Source organism: Aedes aegypti, chromosome 3, assembly GCF_002204515.2.
Source record: "Aedes aegypti strain LVP_AGWG chromosome 3, AaegL5.0 Primary Assembly, whole genome shotgun sequence".
NCBI classification, from domain to species: Eukaryota; Metazoa; Arthropoda; class Insecta; order Diptera; family Culicidae; genus Aedes; species Aedes aegypti.
Genome location: NC_035109.1, coordinates 369112784 through 369138011, shown reverse-complemented (window position 1 = coordinate 369138011; position 25228 = coordinate 369112784). Strand labels below are relative to the sequence as shown.

The window sequence follows — 25228 nt, the reverse complement described above, 5'->3', positions numbered from 1 at the left end:
GAGAAATTTCATGAAGAGAAATTTATAATAAGAAGTTTTTCTAAGAATAACTTTTGACCGATTTTAAAACTTTAGTTTTTTTTTTCAAAATAAATACATTCTGATGATACACTAAGAATCTTGAAATTATTCTATGATCATCAAAATAACTTCTCTAGAAGAAGCTCTTGTATAATATCAAGTTTATTGCAAAAAACTATCAAATCAATAATAAAATAGACCATTTTCATTCGTTATTCGCAATTTTGCAATTTTCTATCAAGAAAGATAGGTAAGTGGAGATAAAATGGCCTATAGTGGTTATCACGCCCAATGGTATGAGTGCCCTTGTGTAGATGTAGTTGTGAACCTTAGAGGAAAACAATATGCACTCTGTCTCAAAAAACACCCAGAATCCGGGTGTAATTTTTTTTAAATTGGGTAATAATTCCATATGCATTTTGATGAGTCTGAAGAGTGTGTGCCAAATTCTTTTAGGAAAACAAAAACAAACTGTCTATGACGAGCGTATGCTAGCGTATGCTGCTCTTCTCGAAAACGAACACAGCTAAATATATGTTGAAAAATTTCAGCTTATTTTCATGCACATATTTGGAGCATCAATATAAACTGAAATATCAATGACAAATCGCTTATTTTTTAATCGAATGCATTCAAGCATCTTTAGTTCAAAATTCAAAGTGATACTGTAACAATAGATGAATTTGGATTACTTTTACTATACTCTTTTGTTTACACTACATTGAAATTTAAATATTCTTATTTGTGTATTGTTCTTGATGGAGAATCCCAAATAAATAATAAAAATAGCCTATTTGATTATTTAAATAATATTTTTTTGCAATAAACTTGAAATAATTAAAATTACTACTCTTAGAGAAGTGATCATGATAATCGTTATGGTTTAGGATAATTTCAAGATTCTAATAGTATCACCGAAACGTATTTATTTTGACAAAAAAAAATAAAAACAAAATTTTGAAAATCGTCCAAAAGTGGTTCGTAGAAAAAATGTTTTATTAAAAAAGTCCTTTATGAAACTTTGGCCCAAACATTCGTTTCCTACCGAGATTCTTTAAAAAAATATGAATGGGGTTTTGGTGTAAATCAAAATAAAATTTTATTTTTGGTGTTTTTTTATGAAAAGAAAATATTTTTTCAGTGTATATTTTTTCTTGTAGTCCAAACAAACAACTTCTCTAAGGAACATTCAACAGTTTCGGAGTTATAATGTTACTAAAAAATAACATGCAAAAACTTCTAGGCCATTATTTTAAGTTATTCTTGAGTCGATCGATTTTCCGTTGGAAAACAATTATTATGACATACCGAAAACATGTGTAAATTATTTTTGCATAAAAATTCACACTATCCGTTGGTCAAAATGTATGTATGTAATGGTCAAATGTGACATTATGATGACTGTTTTTGCACGATCGAGCAGTTTTGTGTTAATTTGAAGGAAGTATGTAGGCTTAAAAAAACTTACACGTTTTTTTTTTTCGTAAGACAATATATTGCCCGAAATTTTGCCTCGCTGATTCGAACTTTTGCCCCATTATGGACCAGAATGCAATTGTTGTCATTATAGGATACCACTTTGTACCAAGTATATCACGTACAGATACTGGAATAGGTTGACCCAAATTTACTATATTGATGCAAAATTTATTTCTTTGAGAAAAGAATTTGTGACACTGAAATACAATATGATCGATGTCTTCATACAACTTCCCTCAATCGCATAAATTGGAATCTCTAATGTTGATGCGATACAAATGACTGTTACAAATGTAATGATTTGACATCAATCTCGAAAAAGAACAAATAAAATTTCTACTTGTTGGCATATTTTTTAACCACGGAAAATAATTGACTTTGGGACAAATAGAATGACACCATCGTCCTTTGTCGCTCGAATTCCAACACGTTTGCCAATTCAAAAAAATTTAATTTTGGATATCTGACACATTCCACGCACATCTACGCCAAGATATCAAAATTTTAAATTCTGAAATATTTCCAAAGGTATGCAGAACATGAAAGACACTATGTTTAAGTGTATACAAAAAGAAATGATTGAAAATATCGTCGAAAGTTAAAAGTTATATAAAGTTGATATAATTTACTGGTGAAAAACTGAGGTAAATGCCATTTTTATAAAAGTCCTGTATCATAATTTATCAAGTATCATATGACTGTATTATAAGTTAGCTGGAAGGGTATTTGAAGACATAGTTATGTGTGGGCTTAATTGTTTCATACGAATTATTGTTTCTATGAAAACGTATTTTTTCAAATAGTCGAATTATTATGGTGTGTTGCTTTACGAAATCTGCCTAACTTTTGCCCTACTATGGGCCAGAATGCAATTGTAGCGAAAGTTTAACCGAAAAATTCAAATTTCATGTCTGAAACCAACAAATCGCTAAAACTTTTCCAAATCTCATTCGATTTCTATAACGTTTAAAGTGAAAGTTCCTTACTTGAATAGAATTCGAATAATCACAAAACACATAATGTTCTTTTAGTTGGAAATCGTGAAGAAAAGCTATGCTTACCAAAAAAAAAACAGGTGGAGTAAGGTGGGACATAAATTTGATTTTAGTAGAATAATCAATATTTCCAGTGAAGCTGTTTGGGTTGAAAATTAAAAAAAATACCATAAGTTGATCTTTATCATATTGGCGGCAATTTTGCTAAACTAGCTTATGTCAGAAGATTTATCCATTTTTAGTTAACACAGTTTGATTGTCTCAAACGTACTTTCACCCCCATTGGTGGGGCAAAAATAGGCACCATATAAATCAAGAAAATAATTACATAAAATATTCTCATGACAGTTTGACTTTAAACCAGTCATAAAGAGAAATTTTAATAAAGATGTATACTACATTTTGATTAACAATTGACTAAAATTATCGATTGCTGTAATGCGCACAAAAAAGGCCCTAAAATTTATGATGAAATCTTGGTTTTATTAAATAACACGATAGAGAGTGTTCAAGTCGAGTCTAGTACACGACACTAAAGACGGCCTTACAGTTGAGGTCGAAATACGCGTATCTGTCAAAGGATACAAACTCTATTAAATTAAATGGTATAGTACTAAATTAGGTTTTTTCATCTACTTATAAGTATTCTACTAAACAGCTCGAAGATTTAATATCAAGATCCAAAAATTATTTCAGACTATATTTGAATATCGCAATATGATTCATATAATCATAACTATGTGAGTTATAATATTTCTTATGGTTTTTACAGCGTTTATCGCTGCATGGCCTTTATCTTAAGTTTTGACCCTCATTATTTCACTATTAATTTTTTTGACAAAATTGTCCTGAAAATGTGTTTTTAACAAAATATAAAATGTGCATTATAAAACTTATATATTTAATATGAGATGATAAAAATCTTTTTGGCCGCTAGTGCATATGGAAACTGCCAACAATACAAATAATCGTTATGATAGGCCAAATTATGTTCTTACATAACAAATCAAATACTCAAAACAAAATATTATGCTCCAGGAGGTTAGATTGAAATTAATATTATAACAATATTTGTGTCTAAACAACAAATGATTGATTGATTTGACTTTATTAACGAGATTTTTAGCCCTGGGCTAGTTCATCTCGGGACCAACGGCTTTACTTCCCTTCCGAAGGAAGTCGTCACTATAACTTTTTACGTCATAAGTGACTATGTCGGGGATGGGATTCGATCCCAGGTCCTCGGCGTGAGAGGCGAGTGTTCTAACCACTACACCAGGTCCGTCCCCACTAAACAACAAATGACCATAAGTTATATTAATCTCAATCGATTTTTTTTGAGTGAAAGTTTCTTACTTTAAAAGCTATTGAACCACCGTAACATTCCTATTTTTTTAATTGAGCAAGAAATCTTATAAAATCTTGCCCCGCTTTACTCTATTTGCGGGATTGAGTTGAAGGTCCATATCATTTTATAAGAATCTTCATCATCTCGTTGGGCCCGAAAAGAGACGTTCCAAAACAAGAGACTGAGGGAACGTTTAAGGTATCAATATGTGTTTGTATTTTTTTTTATTTCTAGACCAATAACTGAAAACACTCTTTGTTACAAAAGTCATCAACGGGGAAAATTGATATTAAAGTTCAAATTTCCAAAGAAATTTTTCAGATATAGTTTTACAACACATTTTATTATAATCAAACCCAATGATGAATGAAATGGATAGCCCCTTAACAAAATTCACAACTTTCTGAGAAAATCGCATTTTGATTACATCTGCGCAATACTGTGTTTTAAGTGTTGGTCTATTTGTGCTATTTTTTTTAAAGCACTCTGTGCTCGTGACCACTACTGTGCCGGAATCAGTTGATCTGTAACTGCTTTACCGATACAGATCTATTTTTAACTTATCTATATTTACATCTACATTCACTCTCTCCTACTTTTTTTTACTCTCACCGAGCAGGTAGGAGAGAGCTCTGCTGTTAGTGAGGCTAGCTGCCTGCGAAGAGGGTCAGTTTGTCTCAGTCACCATCTGATACTGACGGAGGATGGATGTGCTCCCCAAAGCATGGTCCTCCGAGAGGCGTCTTCTGGTGGCTGGAATGGTTTTTTTTTGTGGAGGGGCTGGGAATCGAACCCATGACCTCCCGCTTATGAAGCGAAAGCATAACCTCAAGGCTACAGACCCCCCTTAAATATTTGTGCTATATAGTGATGATATCTGATGATATAGTGATGATATATATAGTTGGTTTTGCTTTATAGGGTAACTCGATGCAATACGCCTTAACGGGGCAGTACGCCCCTCTTTATTTTCACGGGTTTGAGGCTTTTTTACACTCAAATATGATCACATATCTCAAATATTCGCGAAAAAATTTGGCAGCGCATATATGAAGTACAACCAAACGATAGAAATTAAACCATATCGAAAATTAGGTTTTTGGTTTTAAAATATTGCTTCTGATAAGCAAGCTTCAGGGTGAATGAAACCCATTATTTACTATTGTACTTTTTTTCTGTCTTTATTGACGAGATTTTTAGCCCTCGGGACCAACGGCTTTACTTCCCTTCCGGACGAAAGTTGTCACTACAACCTTTAAGTCATAAATGACTATCTCGGGGATGGGATTCGATCCCAGGTCCTCGGCGTGAGAGGCTTGAGTTCTAACCACTACACCAGGCCCGTCCCCTCCCTAATATTGTACTTATTACAAACCTTTTACCGGAAGACGAATGCTAATGGACCCTTTTAAGCTTAATAGGTGGTGAAATTCTCCTTGGAAACATTTCTACAACGCTGTGGACCTTTTTCTTATGGGAGGAGCATATTGCCCGGATTGTTTTGAAACGTAAACATTGGGACCGTTGACAAGAAAACATCTTGTATACACTTTTTTGACGCAGCCTGGAAAGAGAAAGTTGCATACAGAGCATGACCAACTAAATAAGGAACACATTGACATTAAAAAGTTTAGAAGTTATGCTTTTGCTACTGCGAGAAAGCAGTATTTCTTTAAGGGGGCGTATTACAACTTTTCACCTTACCCTTATATTTCTTGTTCCATTAACACTCAACTTGGGGCACGATTTACTTGTCGAATCGGGTATCACGTTGTTTTTCCTTGAGCTCTTTTAGAAGTTTCGAGATGGTGTCGCGATAAGAAACAGTCAACCTACAGTTAGGGATCAACTAATATTGGTGGAGCTTTATTAACTGGCAGTACCTCCTGGCACTGAAGAAAATAGTTATTTTCATGATCACCCCCAAAATTTCACGGTTATTTGCATAGAAGTGTGAATTTCAAGACAATTTTCGAAATTAGACTATTCCATAGATTGGAACAGTAAAAAAGCTGGACCCTTTAGAATAGATCAAACAAACTGATATTAAAGAGCGGGAATCTAGCATACCGTATTGAACAAAACATTCGCAACTTTTTCGATTTTTATTACAAATTCAACTTTAAATATATTTTTAAGTGATTTTTCCAAACACAAATCCAAAATTAATAACAATTGGAATACCGTCAAACGGGGTAACTTGCAACAGGGGTGAAACTTGCAACACTTCGACATTGAACCGAATTATCGTTTCGTTCAGCACTGATTTCAATTATTATGATTTATTCCGCCATTTATTGACCTTAGGTATACAACAGAAAATTTTGGCAAGGGTTTGGGCATTTTTTCTTTTTTGGTTGGTTTGCTGGAGGTAAAAATCATATAACACGTTGGGTTGTTTGAAATTCATGCTGAAAAACGTTCCTCGTACCACACAAACGGTAGAAATATGTCATTCGAGGCATTTGCTATCAGTTACAGTACTTGGTAGTGTACAAATTGACAATATAAAAGTTTTGATAATTTGATGCTTAAACACTATAACAAATCAAAAAAAAAATTTGACTACCCTTGTGGGGTAACTTGCAACAGCAATTTCGACCTCAATTGTTTGATATTTCTTGCCGTTTGTCATCGAAAACACATGAAAAGGCTATATTGAACATACTATTTGTTTAGTAACATTTAAATTTATGTACCGCAATCAATTCAATACAGGTTTGGTACTAAATATTAGATAATTTACACGAATCGCATTACCACTAAATTTGGTTTTATTTCTTCATAAAAATAATAAATAATTTTGAGAATCTGTACTAAAATTAACTTGCTGATCTGCAATTGGGAACTTTCTCCATGAAATATAATGAAAGTTATGTCAAAACACGAACAGAGACCATTTTAAGACCTATATATCAATACGTGATACGTCGAATTAATTTAAATATTTATAAGAAAAATAAGTTAAGTGAAGTATAACTGCAAGTACGATTGTATCTGTACAAAAGTTGCATTAAAACGTTTTAATGGCATTCCAATAACTGTCAAGACTTATGATATGCTAGAATTTCCCCGAGTGGACACCCTATGCAATGCCAATGGAGTATTCAATCGATGTGGTTTAATACTCATAATTCAATCAATAATAATCAGTTTTCTAAGAGTAGAGCAGCCTGTCCCTGGTTATTGTCATGCTTTTACTGCAGATAATTTATAAATGATTACGATAACACGATAAAGGTTAAGTTTTTATAATTCACTTTAGGTAGCACTGTGTGTTGCATGTTACCCCACATCAGGGGTAGCATTAAAAATGTATACATTTCGTCTCTCCTGATTCCAGAAAACCAAATATTGACAAAATTAATACCGCGTGGTATTCTTTACTTGGCGATTAGGGTACCAGATGTTTTTTGTTTCATCTGAATCTTTAAATTTTTCATCCATATAGCTTTGAAGTTGAAAATTGTTGCAAGTTACCCCGTTTGACGGTAAATTGAAATTTTGACAAAAAATGTCTTCAGCAAACATGTTTATCTCGTATAAATTTTCAACTTGGCTGAATGTATTATTATATTTATTAAGATATGCCTAAAATTTAAATTGCTAAAAAAAACACTTCAGTAAAACCGTTGTGGTTTTTGTACTCGTTTGCGTATAAAGCACTCCGAATTATATGAAAGACCCAAACCAGAAACGAATAGATACAGTAGTCGGGTTCAGAATAGGTATCACTTTTTGTACAGCATTTGGTTCCTTTGTACTGCAAAAGGTACACAAATTTGACAGATCACAGTACACTTTTTACGGCATTCTAGATTGCAAAGAACATGAAGGTCTTTATTTCGTCTTTGCCCAAACGCATTGGAGTGTAAGTGAGATTTTGAAAGGTTTGAATTTGTTATACTTAAAATTTTACAGTTTTCAAGCTTTCCAAAGGTAATTAGGTGATTTTTACTTTCAACTAAAAATTACATAATTAGTAGAAAATTGGCTTGTTTGTTGGCTTCTATAAGACTTGCATGAAATGAAAACTTGCTGAAAAAGACTTCAAAGTCGATTTTTTTGAAATTAACTCTCCTTTGGTTCTAACTCCTCCATGTGTAGAAGTTCATTTGAACTTTAAAGGGGTTAGCTGAAGTTAAATATTTTGCATAGAACATCGAAACAGTTGCTAATGTATTGATTAATCTTGTGTCCAACACAGTAGGTTGTGGCGTTTCTGTTTAAATCGTCGTCTCTTAGATTCATAACTGTGATAAAACTCCACAGTTAAAAATCGACGTTTAGGATTGACATTTTATCTTCAACCGCTAGAAAAAAAATTGCAAAAACCCATTATAATTGAATGTGAGTTGTATAGATTATAAGTCCATGCAGGAAAAAAAAATGTTTTTCGTTATTGCGAATCAATTTGATGAGAAATTCTGTTCTTATTTCAACATTGGTCCACATCTGTGTGTAATCCATAATTGAAAGGCGACTGTTCATGACTTGCACTCCAAAGATAAAGGTTTAGGTGGAAAATAATCATCATCGTTTTACAAATATTCAAGACCAGTTTTTTTTTCTCATGTGAGCCATGTATATGATAATCAGTCATAGCATTGCACTCGCTATCTGTAGGGCAGTGTCATGGTTGTCATGAGAATATCTTCTAATTTGAACGAAAAAACTAGTTTTTTTGCGTTTGATGATTGCTGTTAATTGAATGATGGATTCTTGAGCCTTAAATCTGGTACGGGCGGATGCACCTATATTTCGACTTTTTTTGTTTCCAAATCATAACCTACAACATTCAATTTAAGAGTTGTTCCATTGATATTGTCAGGATCAAACAGTAGTCCAAACCCCAAAGCAGAACTAGCGGTATCAACATGCTGATTTTTTACCGTGTATTCAACCTTGCTGCGGCCGCTTGCCTACCACAATCACCGTTGAGATCACTTGAATCAGATCGAAATCATTGTTACTGTTATCGAATCAGGAATAGATTATTAGATTTGCGAAGGTTCCGAATCGGATTATCTTCCTCCACTACCGCCGTCGCCGCGCCTTTGGTCCTTCTTCTGACGCGTGTCGTTCACTTAAAGAGACTTCGACGTCAAGTCACGCTATGCGCAAACACACATAACCTCACTCACTACGCTTGCAGAACACCACCCAGCAAACGCCTTCTTCGATTGTTATTTCTCGCGAACTTTTTTTTTTCACTCCACTCACTTCCGCAAAAAAACAACCCTCAATTAAGTGCTCGAAAAAAATTCTTCAATTTCATCAACACCTGTCACACCTTTTTTTTGCTCTTCTCCTGGCACAAACCAACAAGAACCCACGAAAGCACTTTCCGCCTCAAGGATTTGTGTGCAAAACCGCAAAACTCTGACAACTTTCGAGACAGACTTCCGGAAGGAAGAACTCTCCAGAGCTAGACAAAAACGCAGCACGCGACCGGTTGCTTCCCGTAGCCAAAATCAAATGATAAGCCTAATTCAATAACGTGAACTCAAAACCTGTTTCGATGCCGCGTGTGATGCTGTGATAACCCCCTACACAAGTGTCCTGCCTGCTGGCTAGCAAGCAGCATATCGGCACCAGAAGGACGAGAGCATCCCTAGCAACTTGTTTTCCTCCGCATGGCATCGCAGCAGCACAATATCCTGCGGATGTGATAAGAGGCGTGGCTAACGATGCTGACTGGAGCCAATCGTGGACGAGCACAAAGCGGAATACGATCAGTGACGTCATCGATTTTCGATGTGTTGGTGCAGGACTGCGAGTTCGTGTCCTTTTGGCGCTCGTCCTTTCGCGTGAGGCGCACACAAGCGCATTATCCTGGTTCGGCAACGGGAGAATCCTGAGCGCAGCAGGCGTGTGTGACGGACGAACGACGACGAAAGCGAAATGGAAATGAATAGGGTTCGGGTGCGTTTCGTCATTTGAGGTATATTTCTATCAAGATACAAAGACTATCACTGTTCCACTTTTGTTACCTTTTTGGATTTATAGGATTATCAGATCTATAGTAGTCCTATATTGACGAACAGGGCAGAGTTAAATGTCATTAAATATATAAGAAATAGAGATATCGCCAAACAAATATTGTGAAGCTAGTAGGATCGCTACACTACCCTACAAAATGTGATGCAAATCGCAGGGGAGGAAGAAGCAAGGAAAATCTTGCACTCGAGAAAGTGCAACATTTTATTTTCCCAGTTTTATTTTGCGACACGTTTTCACAGATTTTTATGGTTTATCATCTTTCGGGGTTTTGGTTGTTTCACTACCGCGAGGATGGAATGAGAGGTTTTCGGGGCGGTCAAGTGGCCAATGTCGACGCACTTATCGGCTGGATGTTTTTGTTCTGCTTGCAATACTCGCCACGAAATAACTTGAAAGAATATAAAAAATTGCAGGTTAAAGAAAACATCTTTACAATTTTCCATTCTTTTGTTGTATTCTAGCAGTGGTTGTATGACTTATGAACCAGACCAGAGTAATGGGGTTTGTTCTGACTCATAATACACGCAAACAAATTTTGTTGTATAATCTACCGAATCCATGATAGAATTTAGAACTGCACCAACGATTTTCAACCGACTACAAAAATCTGTTAAGTTTACTATAATCTGGTGAAAATCACTGAGCAGTGCAGTAAATTTGACTATGTCCATAGTAGCATCCACTACAAAGCATTGTATTTCAATCCGTGACACCCACCGTACAACACAGTGTGGTCAAAAGTATGATGCTAAACTTCTCAAATCAAGAATGTTTCTAGTCAAAAATACTACAACTCTGGTTAAATCAACAGAAGAAATTTTCTTGTGTAGTGATGTTGACTATGTTTTGGTAGAGGTAACAGATTAATGTAGGCGGTTGAAAATCGTTGGTGCAGTTCTTAATTTTACCATGGATTCAGTAGTTTCTACAATAAAATTCATTTCAGTGTACTCATTCTACAGTGACTCAAATTCATAGTAATACAGAGCAATGTTTTCACATCAGTTGAAAAAAAAACTATCTATCGATATCTATCGAATTCTAAATACTAAATAATAAAGATCCTAGTTGTCATCCAGAGGCGCCAACTTCATATAAATATTAGGGGACAAAAGTTACCAGTCAAAATTACGAAGGAAAATGTTCCTCCTTCTTTTTTCTTTTTGGCATTACGTCCTCTTTGGAACGAAGGCTGCTTCTCAGCTTAGTGTTCAATTAGCACTTCAACAGTTATTAACAGAGAGCTTTCTTTGCCAAAGTTGTAATTCCGTATATTGTAACACAATATACTCGATGTCCAGGGAAGTCAAGGAAATTTCCATCACAAAAAGATGTTGAACCAATCGGGAATCGAACCTACACACCTTCAGCATGGCTTTGCTTTACAACCTCGAAATCAAACCATTCGGCAAAGGAAGGCCGCTATGATGGACTCATGATTGATAAAAAACCATTTCAATAAATACACCAATAGAAGAAACCAAAAAAACTTATTTTTATAATCTTCAATACAAAACTTAACTTAAGGGCAAGCTTAGAAAATAATATTTGGTTTTGGTCATAGAAATGCAAAGAAATTTTGATCTATTTAATTATTGAAAAAATTGATCTTATTAAATGAACTACCCGATTGGTTCATTTAATAAGATCAATTTTTTTTCCAAAAATATGTATTTTTAGATAACGATTTCATAATTTGTTAAATAATGTATTCTATTCAATCCTAAGGATTTTGTTTTCGTTACAGTATAAGGTTTATGAAAATACGAAGAAAATTTGTGCCTCTGTGGAAAAATATCCATACGAGATCACTTTAAATGATTCGTTGTATAACAGGGGAGTCGTACCAGTATTCGCTTGTTTAATAAACAAATCAAAAGAACTTTTATTACTGTCAATACATCAAACAAAAGTTCCCTCCGTGGGCGACCTCCTCGAAAATTGTTTGTTATAGCGTTACGTACTAAGTGGATGCTAATTTTTTTTTTTTTCATTTATTTAATCGAATATTTTATTCCATTATATCTCACTATGGCAGCATTTCTACTGTAAAAAATACCATGTCATGACTTGCAGCAGGTAAGAATCTAACCAAGAACCAACCAACCAAGAAGTTGCAGCGGACGTCATTGTTAATTGGTTCATAATATTGTGCTCTGCAAGAAAAGTCCACGAAACGCGATTATCGGATCACTTGAATTTCAGAGTTGTGTTTGAATTGCGCGTAATATTGTCAGCGCGTTACTGCCGCCGCTGGATGTGGATTTAAAATCTCTAGAACTTATACAAACAGACTAAAGCCAGAAAAATAAACAAACATACTCATACTACGTGTTTCACAGACGAATTTGAAATTTTGTCTCTGTCACCAAAAATCTGTATAAATTTGCCTATTTGTATCTTTAAACTGTGTTTCAAATAAATTATTATGTACAAGAAGAATACAGTGAACAAAAGTGAAAGTGCAGTAGATGATCTGATGTGTATGGAGATTCAGACGATTACATTAAATCAATCCAGTGAGTTTGTTCCGATTACTTGAAACTAACATTTTAGTATCTGTTAGGTTCCGACATGCTATGCCTTTTTTCGCGTTTTCCGGGTGTAGTGTGCGGGAGGAATGTTCAATATACGCGTTCCAACATGTCAGTTGTCAGGAAACTGGCTGTGTGTTGTCGTTTCTAGCTCAAATTTTATTCTCGAGCTTTTTTGCTTATTTTTCTCCCCCTCTTTCTGTTTGCGCTCGTTATTATGTTGAAAATGTTGCTCGGTTTGCACGTTCCGGTTGATTTATTGTTAAACAGCTCATAACGCGTTCTGCTTACACGACTGGTACCCACGTACATATTCAAAACGTGTTTTTTTAGATCCATCCGATGACCCTTGAGGGATCGGTTCTGCATTGTATTTTACTGAGTAGAAAACTTTTTATCATCACAGTTAAAAACGCATTGTTTTATGTTGAAAAAAAACATAACCAACAAATGACCTGGGTCCATTGCCAGCTTTTTAGACAAACAATGAACTAAAACCTTTCCCAACCTCCTTCTTTGTAGCACTTATGAGGGAGTCACTGAGTCGGTGGCCTCTCATTAAGTAAGAGCTACATCAACATTTCCTTCTCCTATCCCAAGTTACGGCACTGGTCAACGACGAAGACGGAACGACTTGTTCGATGAAAAGTGCAAGAGGGTGACAGACATGAAGAATGTCGCCAGAAGCCGTATGCTTGTGGCCGGTATCCGACAGAACAGAGAGCGGTACAGGGCAGCGAGAGCCGAAGAGAAGCGAATCCACCGCAGAAAGAAAAGGCAGCACGAAGAAAGTGTGGTAGCTGACGCACAAGAAAGCATGAACCGGAATGGTATGCGGAGATTTTATGCAACGGTCAATGGTGCGCGGCACAATACCGTACCACCCAGGTAACAATTTCAAGCTGCTCAAACGCTTCTATAACTAATTTAAATCAGCCTTAGTTTGAACAAAAGCTGTTCATAGCCTCCACACACTCTTGTACAGCTGTTAAACATCTAATTCTGGCGATTTTATTCAGCCTCAAGCTTAATTGAAGCTGTATAGAAGGCTGAATAAAGGTCTAGCATGCGCTTATTCAAGCCCCTTTCAATAACGTCATTTCTATTTTTAGAATAGATGGCAACCTACGAAAGCTTAACAATCGCTTATTCATCCATTATTCAACAATAAACCAAAAAAAATGTTAAAATATTTGCAGATTCATAGTTTTGGGTATTATAATCGCTACTAACAATTTCAAATATACAGTGGAGTCGTGTGCTGGAATTTTAATATGAAGATAAGTAAATATGAAAATTGAGAATTGAACTGGGATTCACTGATTTATAACCACTTACCTTGACATCTGCTCCACATGAGGCTGTGTGAACATCATTGATAGCAAAGGAATAACTTATCCACTTGTCTGAATAAAGGCTATGTTAAAGGTGGCATTGAGGCTGGAGAAGTGATATCAGTGCTATGCGAAAACAACTAAGTTAGCTGTCATAAGTGTGTTTTGATTTTAGTTTTAACCTAGTATCCTCAAAAATCTTTAATTAATGCTGCTTAATTGTTGGCTTTTGCGTTGATAATGATTACGAATAAAGTGGAAAATAAGTTTATTATATCGCTTCGTTCAGTTAATTAAAATAAATCGCGATCGAGGGTAGAATTTTTTATATATTTTATATATATATTATATTTTTATATATATATTATATTATTTATATATATATTTTAGTTAACCTACAGCGAGACAAATTTTCGACAGTGGATGATGATAAAGCTTTAAATTACCTTTAATCAATGTCATTCAGGTTGGCTGAACAAAAGTGAAAACTGTTGATGAAAAATAGTTTGTTCAACTTGATATTCAGCTTTGAATGTATTGCTGAATAAGAGCGTTTAATAAACCTTTCTTCAAATTATTGTTCAGCTGTCACGGTGTTCAGCCTTCTACACCATTGATCAGCCAATGTTCAGATATTACTCTTGCTGTTCAGCTTTAATTGTTACTTGGGCAGTGCCCGCCATGTGCAATGACCGAGAAGGGATTTTGCTGACCGATAAAACGGCGGTGGCTGCCAGGTGGAAGGAGCACTTTTAGCAATTGTTGAACGGTGAGAATGGAAATGTAGCGAGGAACAGGATGAACATAGATGATGACGATCAAGCTGTGGACCCACCGACCATAAGAGAGATTAAAAAGACTTTCAGCGAGCTGAAGAACTGTAACGCTACTGGGAAGGACGAGATCCCGGTCGAGCTTCTCAAGCACGGAAGCGAGCAGCTTTACCAGTCGATCCACAGAGTACTTCTGAAGGTATGGGAGGACGAAGAATTGCCCGCCGGCTGGTTGGATGGCCTCATCCGCCCTGTCTACAAGAAAGGGCACAGACTGGAGTGTGCCAATTACAGAGGAATTACCCTGCTGAATTCGGCGTACAAAATTCTGTCGCGCATCCTGTTTAACAGACTGAGACCGCTCGAGGAGTCCTTCGTCGGCGAATACCAAGCTGGTTGCATGGTTGCAGGTAGAGATAGAGTCAGGCATGGTGGTGTAAGTGCTGAGGTAGTGTTTGATGGGGATGTGTTTGAAGTTGTTGAAGAATTTGTTTACCTTGGAACAGTTGTGACATGTGACAACGACGTTTCCCGCGAAGTGAAAAGACGTGTTGCGGCTGCGAATAGGGCCTTTTACGGACTACGTAACCAGCTTAGGTCCCGCAGCTTGCAAACCCAAACAAAATTCGCCCTGTATAAAACATTGATTCTTCCGGTGGCTCTCTACGGGCACGAAGCGTGGACGTTGAAAGAGTCAGACCGGAAAGCTCTCGGTGTTTTCGAGCGTAAAGTGCTGCGGACAATACTCGGTGGGAAACTCGAAAATGGTGTGTGGCGCAGACGCATGAATCACGAGTTGTATCAAGTGTACAAAGATGCGAATATTATCAATCGTGTAAAATACGGCAGACTTCAGTGGGCTGGTCACTTAGTGCGAATGTCGGAAGAAAGAATTGCGAAAATAATATTCAGCATGGAACCAGGTAGAGGTCGGCGGCTTCGGGGGAGACCACGAATACGCTGACTGTACGCAGTGGAAGAGGACCTGGCGACCCTAAACGTTCGGGGCAACTGGAGAAGTTTCGCCCAAGACCGACGAAGATGGAGCTCTACAATACGCCCGGCAATGGTAGGTATCCCAAGTTACGCCATCTTTACGCATGGCCAGGAATAGTAATATTCATGGGCTTGGTAATGTTGTCCAAGATTACATCAAGGTTTTTCCCCAGCCTTTCAGATCCCTTATACATTATTTCTATAATTATTGAATTGATAAAATTCCATAGATCAGCAGGGTAACATTGATCGCAATGGCCCTCCTCGTAAAAAGTTCGAATCAACATTTATCGATTAAATATTGACGCTGATGCACTTGTGATGGTGATGCTCTTCCCTATTCATGAGCTAATGAATATTAAGGTTTGTTTGAAAAATTGAGTTGTGTTCATGCATAAATTTTTCAAGTTTTGGAAACCATGGAACTTCAAGGGTAAAACAAAGAAAGAATTTGAGCTACTGATCAACTCTACCGAAGACGCCATCTTTCTAATTGATCAGGCTCCTGAGATATTTGCGAAACAAATATGTTATGCTCACTAGCGCCGCCTGGTGGCAAAATTTTGAATCAACTAGGTCGAACAATGATAGTCCTTGAGTTACCGAACAACTTTGCCGAAGACACCATCTTTCTAAGTGGTCAGGATCCTGAGATCTGCGAAACAAAAGGTTCATGCTCTCTAGCGCCGCCTAGTGGCAAAATCCCAAACATTTTGGATAAAATAATGATAGCCCTTGAGCTCCTGAACATTGTTGCCGAAGACGTCATCTTTCTAAGTGGTCAGACTCCTTGGATATTCGCAAAACCAAGGGTGTTGTACAAAGTACAACGCGCGACTACTCGCGTTACAAAAATTCGCGCGACGGCCGAAAGGTTAAGAATGTAGAATTTCTTTAGAAAATTGCCTACATCTAGGCGTATTCCACAATTAAAGGTGTTTTTAATTAATAAACTCATTACGCGTGGTAAAAATGGACAAATTATGGGTGAAATTATGAAAAAAAAAATCCACGTGCTCGGCTGGGATTTGAACCCAAGACTCTTGTATGCTAGACGAGCGCTTCACCAACTAAGCTACCGAACCATTTGGTTACCCAATCACTGAGTTGATTACAAGTTTAGAATTCAAAGCCCCACAGATCACGCAGACCCCTTTCATAACCCTGCGTGATCTGTGGGGATCTCGACTCGAGTGAAGTAACTCGCCGTGTAAATCAGTGTTGTGAAAAACTCAATTTCTCACAACTCATGCTTGAGATTTTTCATGCGTGAGTTGTCAATAATGCAACTCAGCAGTCAAAATATCATGGATGAGTTGGCTCACCTTTTTAACTCATTGTCTCGTATTTCCACAGTTCACTCACACACGGCAATAATTTCTTGTTAGTCTGAGTTTGCTCTCACGGGAGAGCGTATTGATTGAGATTTTGAGTGTGAGTCTATCAACACTGGTGTAAATCAAATGGAGAGTTACTTCACTCGCGTCGAGAATTGTCATCTCGCTATATTACGAGACTGACAACTCTCACGTCAACCCACTCGTAGAATAATCCCAACTGTACTGCCGTGAATCACAAGTCAGTCCCATCTATTAAAAGTAGGCATTGAGAAAATTGACAATGAAGTTTTCAAACTCGTTTTCCATACAAATATTTTGTAAATTACAGGAGATCGGAAAAAATTTGGATCAAAATGAAACTTTAACAATTTGCTTTTCACTCCGATTCCTTTCCAAGAGCAATATGAAGATGACCAAAAACGATTCATTTTTTATCATAAATCTTCGAGCTGTTTAGTATAATTCATTTTTGTGTTACATGGTGTGGAAAGTCTGTAATGGGACCGACATACGATAAATTTTCATTATGGGACAATTTGACTTGATGTTTCATCCTGAAAACCACAGAACAAATAGTGTTGAATTGAAAGATATATTGTGAACTGATGTCAATTCAATTATAATTAAAATGCAAATGGGACTCCAAGGGAACATCGAGTAAGCCATGAAAACTAACTTTTACTATGGTTCTCTAACCCGCTATCAACACACAACATATCGAGTAAGGGAGAGTTGATTGTACGATAATATTCATTTTATGTTGTAAGTAAAAGATATTTTTTTGAATTTTATTCGTACTATTCTTCTACGCCTACTTGTCCCATGTTCTGTGTAAACTTTATGGAACGCGAGTTCGATATGCGTAGAACGGCAGCGTACTCCAAACCAATAGCAATGCATCGAGTAAAATGAGAAGATAATTAGCAAACTGAAGCAATCACTTGTGCAAATTACAATATGACAGCCGTTCATCAAAATTGCACAAAGCTGTTTACACAGAGTCCGTTCAAAATTAAAAGCCATTCTATTTGCCCTGTACAAAAATTGACGAACGCATACTTTTTGACAAATCCTAGCCAAACAAAGTACCACTCCGTCACCCGAGTGCAATTTGATTGGGCCCATGGCTTTTCCGCACCTAATATTTGCACAACCGTCACGCACTACCGGGTGCAAAACTTGGCGCGAACAAACTGGTGATTCATTGCCATCCTCCCGGCCCAAAGTGCAATCGGCCGTGTGCTGTTGTTATTTTGTCGGTATCATTCACACTTTGTGACACTACTGTGGCGTGCAAAGCCAGCGGTGCCAGGTGAGGGCATTAACGAAATTAGTGCTGCCAAGTGCAGTTCTAGGTACGAGAACCAATTAGCGAGGACTGCTCTGCCCATAACTGCATATTTGTAACATTCGACAAAAGTAGGCATTGAGTAAATTGAATACCAAGTGTGCATTTCATGGCAGTATGGGAGGAAACTAAAATTTCAAAAAATTATCAGGAACTCAAAAATGCTTATTTGAGGCTGATATTTTGTACAACTCATATCGCATACTAGGTGAATAGTCAGAAAATAATTTTGATACAAATTTCATTGCTATTACATTACGAGACTCATTTATAATCTCAATGTGACTGTTATGCGGTTATAATTACCAATGTGACAAAACAACTTGGTATTTTTCTCGAATTTTCTAGAACAATCTCACAGATTTCAGTAAGTTGATCGAAAGTATTTATCATTTGATGACTCTCCATGGTATTAACTCCAATTTGTCAAAAATGTCGAATGTGACTGTTATGCAGTTATGGGCAGTGCTGCACATCGGTATAAAGTAATTAACGTGCATGCGTTTCCGGTTCAATGGTCTGTTGCAGCACTTCGCTGTTTGCTTTCCACAATGATCCGAGCAGGCTGGGACTCTGACGCGACGCTTCTATTGTGCTTAGGGTACGATGGTTCATAAGGGCTTACTAAGCCTAGCGGTAAAGTGGTGTTGCTTTTCTAGATATGGAAAAAGCATTCCTACATACGTTTTTAGAAAAATCCATAGTTATCTATCAATTCGTACTCTTCAAGGTAATTATCAGAACTCCTAGTCTGAAATACTTCCTGTAAGAACTGATGGTCTTCAATGTAACATTCTAAGACCAATAAACATTCCAACATCTGCTCTCATTGATAGCATTCAAGTCAAATATCACAAATATTTAAAAAGTCTGTATTCATTCAACAAACACTTTGTCTTAAGAACAAGCTTTTAATCTTCAAACAAATTTGCAGGCCAGCCATGTTATATGCTGCACCAATACGGGCTAGCTGTTGTAATCAAAGACAAGAAGCTCTGCAGAGGGTTCGAAATTAAATTTTGAAAATAATTCTGAAACTTCCTCCTTGGTATAGTACTAATATATACATAGAATATCCTTCTGTTGAAACATTAGAACACATGTCGAATCAAATCATCAATAAATTTTAGACTAAAATCGTTGCAATCTTTTATAAGCAGGATTTTACTCCATGAGTACATTTTGAATCAGCTTTCCCTTCCTGCAGTCGGCGTTGCTCTATTGTTGACTGTTTTTCCGTCTCATTGATCATAATTCGAAGCGCCTACATCGACAGGCGGACAACCTACCATATCCGGTCCATAGTACATAGAAGTGGCCGGCGATGGATCTCACGACATGGTGAGCGAAAAATTCGATTAACGTCAATTACAATTTGCATAATATTTTGCTTCCAATCGGAGAAGCTCAAGCTGGATAATTCTCAGCATCCTAGTTACCGCTGCTGTCCGCAGCAGGTTGCAGTTTGATTGTGTGTGCTTTTGCCAACGGAGCGGAACAGGAAATGAACACGCTATGTGTGATATATAAATATATTTAGGAATTGATTGCACCCGAATTGGATGGGAATGCAACGCGCTCGTGGTTTGTTTATGCGATTCTAGCTCGGATTCATGATTTATTGAGTGGGTTCAGCTCTTGCTTAATGTTGGAGATGAATGTATATCGTGGCTATCGAGATGAGAGTCGACAAGCTGGCAACAGTGCCAATGAACGATTGGCCTACTATATATAAAGTGAGACCGTCACCCAACGCATGGGGGTTGATTTATTGCTATCATATTTAACCCTGCAATGGACACCGAAGCTAGTTGGCGATGTTGAATCCAGTTACTGAGAACTTAATTCTAGGTTGATAGTCACGTTTTATTTCTCTTGAAACTAAGGGCATATGAGCATGAGCATGAGCATGAGCATAGATGACCGTACAATTCGTAGTTGCTACTCCGTGATGGACCAGAACAATCGAAGTTGCACAAGGAATTTATAAATAGGGCTTGGGATTAGCATTAGCTTCGATGTGCACAAATCGAGAGCTCAAATTTTAAAAGTCAATAACGGCGCCGGCTACATCCTTACGGTCATCGGGGAAGGGGAGGAATGTTAGTTAGACAACCGTTGTTCTAGAGACCGAGTATACTGCTGCATCTCCACAGTTGTCATGGAAAGGATATTGAGTTAGTGGGATAAGGTAAAGATCTAGGAGTCACCATTGATTGGTGATGCGATCCATGATACAATCACGCCTAATCGGAATCGCGAAATATTTCGATTATCGCATTGTACACCGAACAAGTGTTCATCACTCGCCCACGCAGGAGCAAGCGACGCGATCAATAGATCAAACACTACTGACGATTCGGAGCTTTTTTATTTAACTACGCGAACAACGCGCGACATGTGTGATCTTGCCCTCATCGCACGCCCAGCAAGAGCAAGCGTCAAGGTCGAAGGATCAAACACAACTAACTCTCATTCTTTTATTTCGCTACAAAAACAGTTGTAGTGGTTCTCCAATATGTATTATGCAAAATATGAATTATACAGCTCTTGACAGCTCGATGTTCTATATCTCGATATCTTGCACTGTCGATGATTTCTTCGGTCCTTTAATTCTACCTACGTATAATTTCCCTCTCTATATCTCGATATCTCCACATCTCGATGTGTTCTTGTTGTTTTTTTCCCGACTTTCTCTCGATATGCCCATTATCAAAGGATTCTAGATCATATTTTCTTGATTTAAAAAAATATAAATAGGATAACAAAATTACTTCTGTTTGTTCATTACTTTCTATTTTTTTCTAACAATAGAGCAGATTTCAATTTAGTATTCATATTAAAAAATGTTCTTTGTCTCGATCTCTTCCTATCTTGATGGTCCCTTCGGTTTGTTGTTTTTGGAACTCGAACTTATGACCATCTGCCTATGAAACGAATGTGTATCCTTAAATGCTACGTTAATGTGTATGAACATATTGCACCCATATTGCTTGTATATCAATTTATAAAAATGGAATGGTGTTCGAATGTCACGAAATGGCTTGAAAATGAGTAAGCAGATGTATTTGATCGTTTAACAGTTGTTCCGACGTAAAAGTCACAAAAAGTTTTTAGTAATACATAGGAAAAGTAAGAAAAATAGGAAGTAAACTAGCACTGAAACATTTTTTTAATCATTGGAAACGGTTTCGGGTCATTTGGCCGAATGCCATTTGGCCGAATGCCATTTGGCCGAATGCCGTTTGGCTGAAATAGGAAATAATAGTGAATTACAGTTAGCATAATATTGTAGTGAGTTTCGAAGCTGAACTTATTCAACTTATTTTTAAAGTAGGTTAATCATCATTGATATACATGTAGCATCAGCACCATCATCAGCGTTGCAACGCTGATCGGTACGACATCCACAGCATCCTGATGATCAGAGTGCGATAAACTAGATTTCTCTTCCCAATTCTCTCTATTGTCACACACAACACAGTATGCATACTCATCTACACTCACAATAGAAAACCATTGTATCCAAACTGAATTTTAATAAAACCAGACCCAATTAGTATTAGCCTACACTTCAATCGGAGCACACTATTTCTTTTCGCTCGAGAAGCTTGCCATAATTGAAGGTACGCTAAATACACATAATTGGCTCTTTAATGTTAGTTCAACAAACCGTCAGTGCTGAAAGAAGAACATCCCAAATGTAAGCAAATATTCACTGTTCTGCTAGAGGTAATAGCTGCCAACAAAAGTTTTTGCATTGTGTTTGTAGTCAGCTTTTGACAGTAACTAAAACGGTTCACGACATATTAGTCCTGCTGCAGGACTGGATTGCTTCGATCCCTCGATTTTTGACTTCTTCTTTTCACAACTGTGAGCTTTTTCCACGTAATTTTTCACCCAGTCAATCGGTTTACTGCTATACGCAAACAACGGTCTAGAGCTCTGTTCACACATTGCAACCCTAATATTGGAGGAGACACAGAAAGAGCATCCTATGATCAAAAGAAGGAAAAATCTGTTATGAAAATTTAAGCAAGTGCAATGCAAACAATTTTTATATTAGTATAACTACAAAGAACTGCCGGTGATTTAAAGAAGGCTGAATTCCCAATTAAAATATAAGCTGAATTATTGCCAATGGATCAATGCACGAGTTCACTAATTTGACGTTTGAGCGGTGCCGAATTCACTAGTTGCTATGGTCACATAAATAACACGGCACCGCTAAAACGTCAAATAGTGAACTCGTGCATTGGTCCATAGTAACGAAACCAGTATAACTCGAAAGAATAACAACTACCGAAAAGCTAAACATTACATATAATTTGCAATTGGATTAGATGGACAAATTGATGTGAAGATTTGCGAAAAAGTTACACGTCTTCTCAGTGAGAATCGAACTCACGACTCCCCGATCTCTAGTTGGGGCGCGTTACCACTACGCCATGAGAGGACTCATGAACGCAGAAGTTAACCTGAATTCGATTTCAGCTCAATAATCACGTGGTCCTTTTTCGCAAAGTGCACCTCTTTCGGAAGAATTAGATGTCCATCCAAACACAACGCTTTCTATGTATATCCAATGCCTAGCCCGAGAGCGCATTGTTTTTTAGGTATAGGAATAGCACACTACACTATCCAGCAACTGCGCTGATATGTAATGTTTAGCTTTTCGGTTTTCGGTTCGATTCTCACTGAGAAGACGTGTAACTTTTTCGCAAATCTTCACATCAATTTGTCCATCTAATCCAATTGCAAATTATATGTAATGTTTAGCTTTTCGGTAGTTGTTAAACTTCCACTCGGCTGGTTGGCCGTAAACCACGATTCATAATTAAAAACAAGTATCGAAAGAATAGCCTATGCTTAAAAGAAGGAAAACTTTCTAATGAAATCATTAATCATTAATCATTACCATACCGTTGGTAGCCCCAGATGAAACAACCATGAGCTTTGAATCTTGATGCAATGAGCGGAGTTCACAATTTAGTCCTAAATTAACGAGTCAATTTTATCATTCTCTTGGAGCCTTTATCAGAGGCGCGTCCATGTTTGAAACCATGGGTAGGACAAGCTTCAGCAAACATTTTGTGTACAGTAAAAAAAAAAACTGTGGACTGGAAATCGAAAGTTACCATATTTGAGGAATTTAAACGCAAACGGGGTGTAAGTGACATTTCTGTCGGTTTTGAGTTGAGTAAATTCTACTGTGTCCAAGTGATCTAACGATATTTTCAGATTATGTTTTCCGCTCAACAGAAAAAAATAACATAGGAATTTCATCAGAAATTTTTCAAGTATTTGTCCAAATGTTCAGATGATTACTCCGAAAATTTCCAAAGGAGTTCATTTTGTGATTATTTTCCAGTGAATTTCTCCACGAATTTTCTTAGAAAACTTCTCCAAGAATTTGTTTTTCCAAGGAAAACCACAAAAAATTACTTCAACGGTTGATTCAGAAATCATCTGAATTCCTCAAAAAATCTTTGAGACATTTTTTTAAGAAATTCCTACAAGATTTTATACATCCATCGATTTACCTGGGACATCATCCAAGATTCCGGGTTAAAATGTCCTCGAAAATCCAATCAATAACTTCAAATTTCTGAGGTTTTTCTTTAAAATTGTATTTCAGGATTTATATAAGATTTCAACTAGGGATTTCCTCAAAGGTACCTTCAGCAAATGCTCTAAGGATTGATTCTAAGATGTCTACAGCAATTCTTCCAGTTTTTATTTGAGATTTTCTCAAGTTAGTCTGATTTTTTTTGAGGGGATGTTTTTGTGGAAATGCAATTGTTTTTCTGAAACCCATGAGGTATTTCTAAAGAAAATCCTAGAGTAAACTCTGATAAAACTTGGGTAAGTTTTAAAGTTACTTTCAGTGTACAAGGATCTCTGAAATAACTCCTGGCCTCTTAAGATACTTTTAGATTTCCTAGATAGTTTGTTGAGATAATTGAAAAAATAATCAAACGAATATCAGGATAAAATTCCGCAGAATTATCCAAAGAGATTTCTCGAAAAACGTTGCAGTAGCATAAACTGCTGTGAAAATTCAAATAAACTTTTGAAGATTTCCTGGTATTTTTCTTAGAAATATTCGATTAAATTGCAGTAGTTATATTTGGATGAAATGCTGAAAAAAAGTATCTAAAAAATAGATTTGTTCGAAGAACCCCTCATGCTTTTTTGTGAGGAAACGTGGATGAATTCTTGAAGGAATCTACATGAACAGGCGGAGGAATTCTTGCAGAGTTTCTCGAAGAAAAGCTTTTTGAAAAATGTTTCATCGCGCAGATACTCCTAATATTCTGCTGGAATTTCTTCAACAATTATTTCAACAATTACAATCATAATCTGCTCTTATATAAAACATTTATGAATGATGCCACAAAAAACCGTTTTGATTGAATCCCGGACAGCTTCAAATTCAGGATACTCTACTTTGTATGGGAAAGATTTCACTCGAAATGTTTCAAAATGTGCCATCAAAAGGTTCCCAATTTGAAAGATGATTTTTATAAACATTTTACATAGCAATCCATGAAATTTTACAATGTTCAACCAGTTTTCACGTCTTTCTAACGACTAAGTGCGTTTAATTAATGATTCGACTATTCTAATTGTGTTTTTAAGAGCTGTCCGGAATTCGAATCAAAGTGTCCGGAATATGAAGCAAAAGTGTGGTTGTGTCCGGAATAAAAATCATGAAGAGGCCGATCATTTTCAATGATTAAAGTGAATTAAAGATTTGGAATCTGAATCTTTACCCACCATATGAAATTTAAGTGTTTGCAAGGCCTGATTAAGATAAAGTTTTGTACAGAACGATTCAATTTATATGCGTTTCGATTAGTTGTACTTCACTGAAGCTTTAAGTGTCCGTAATATGAATCAAAACGGTATCAGTAGGAATTTGATTGAATCATAATGATGATAAAAAGTTGAATTTATTTTTCAAGCTTTCTGCTGATTTTATTTTTTGTTTTTTGTTGAATCGTGGGTTGTCCTCTTTGACTGTCTTACCCAGGTATTTTTGTGCGTAGTACAT

General features: G+C 36.6%; 1 protein-coding gene across 1 annotated transcript in view; it reads right to left on the bottom strand.

The window, feature by feature from the left end:
- Nucleotides 1-9298, bottom strand: part of LOC110678270 (paired mesoderm homeobox protein 2B-like) — a 76178-nt gene extending 66880 nt beyond the window's left edge. The window contains exon 1 of the mRNA XM_021850892.1: nt 8770-9298. The gene's annotated coding sequence lies outside the window, so the exon portion shown is untranslated. The remainder of the gene's footprint in view (nt 1-8769) is intronic.
- Between the last annotated feature and the right edge of the window lie 15930 nt (nt 9299-25228).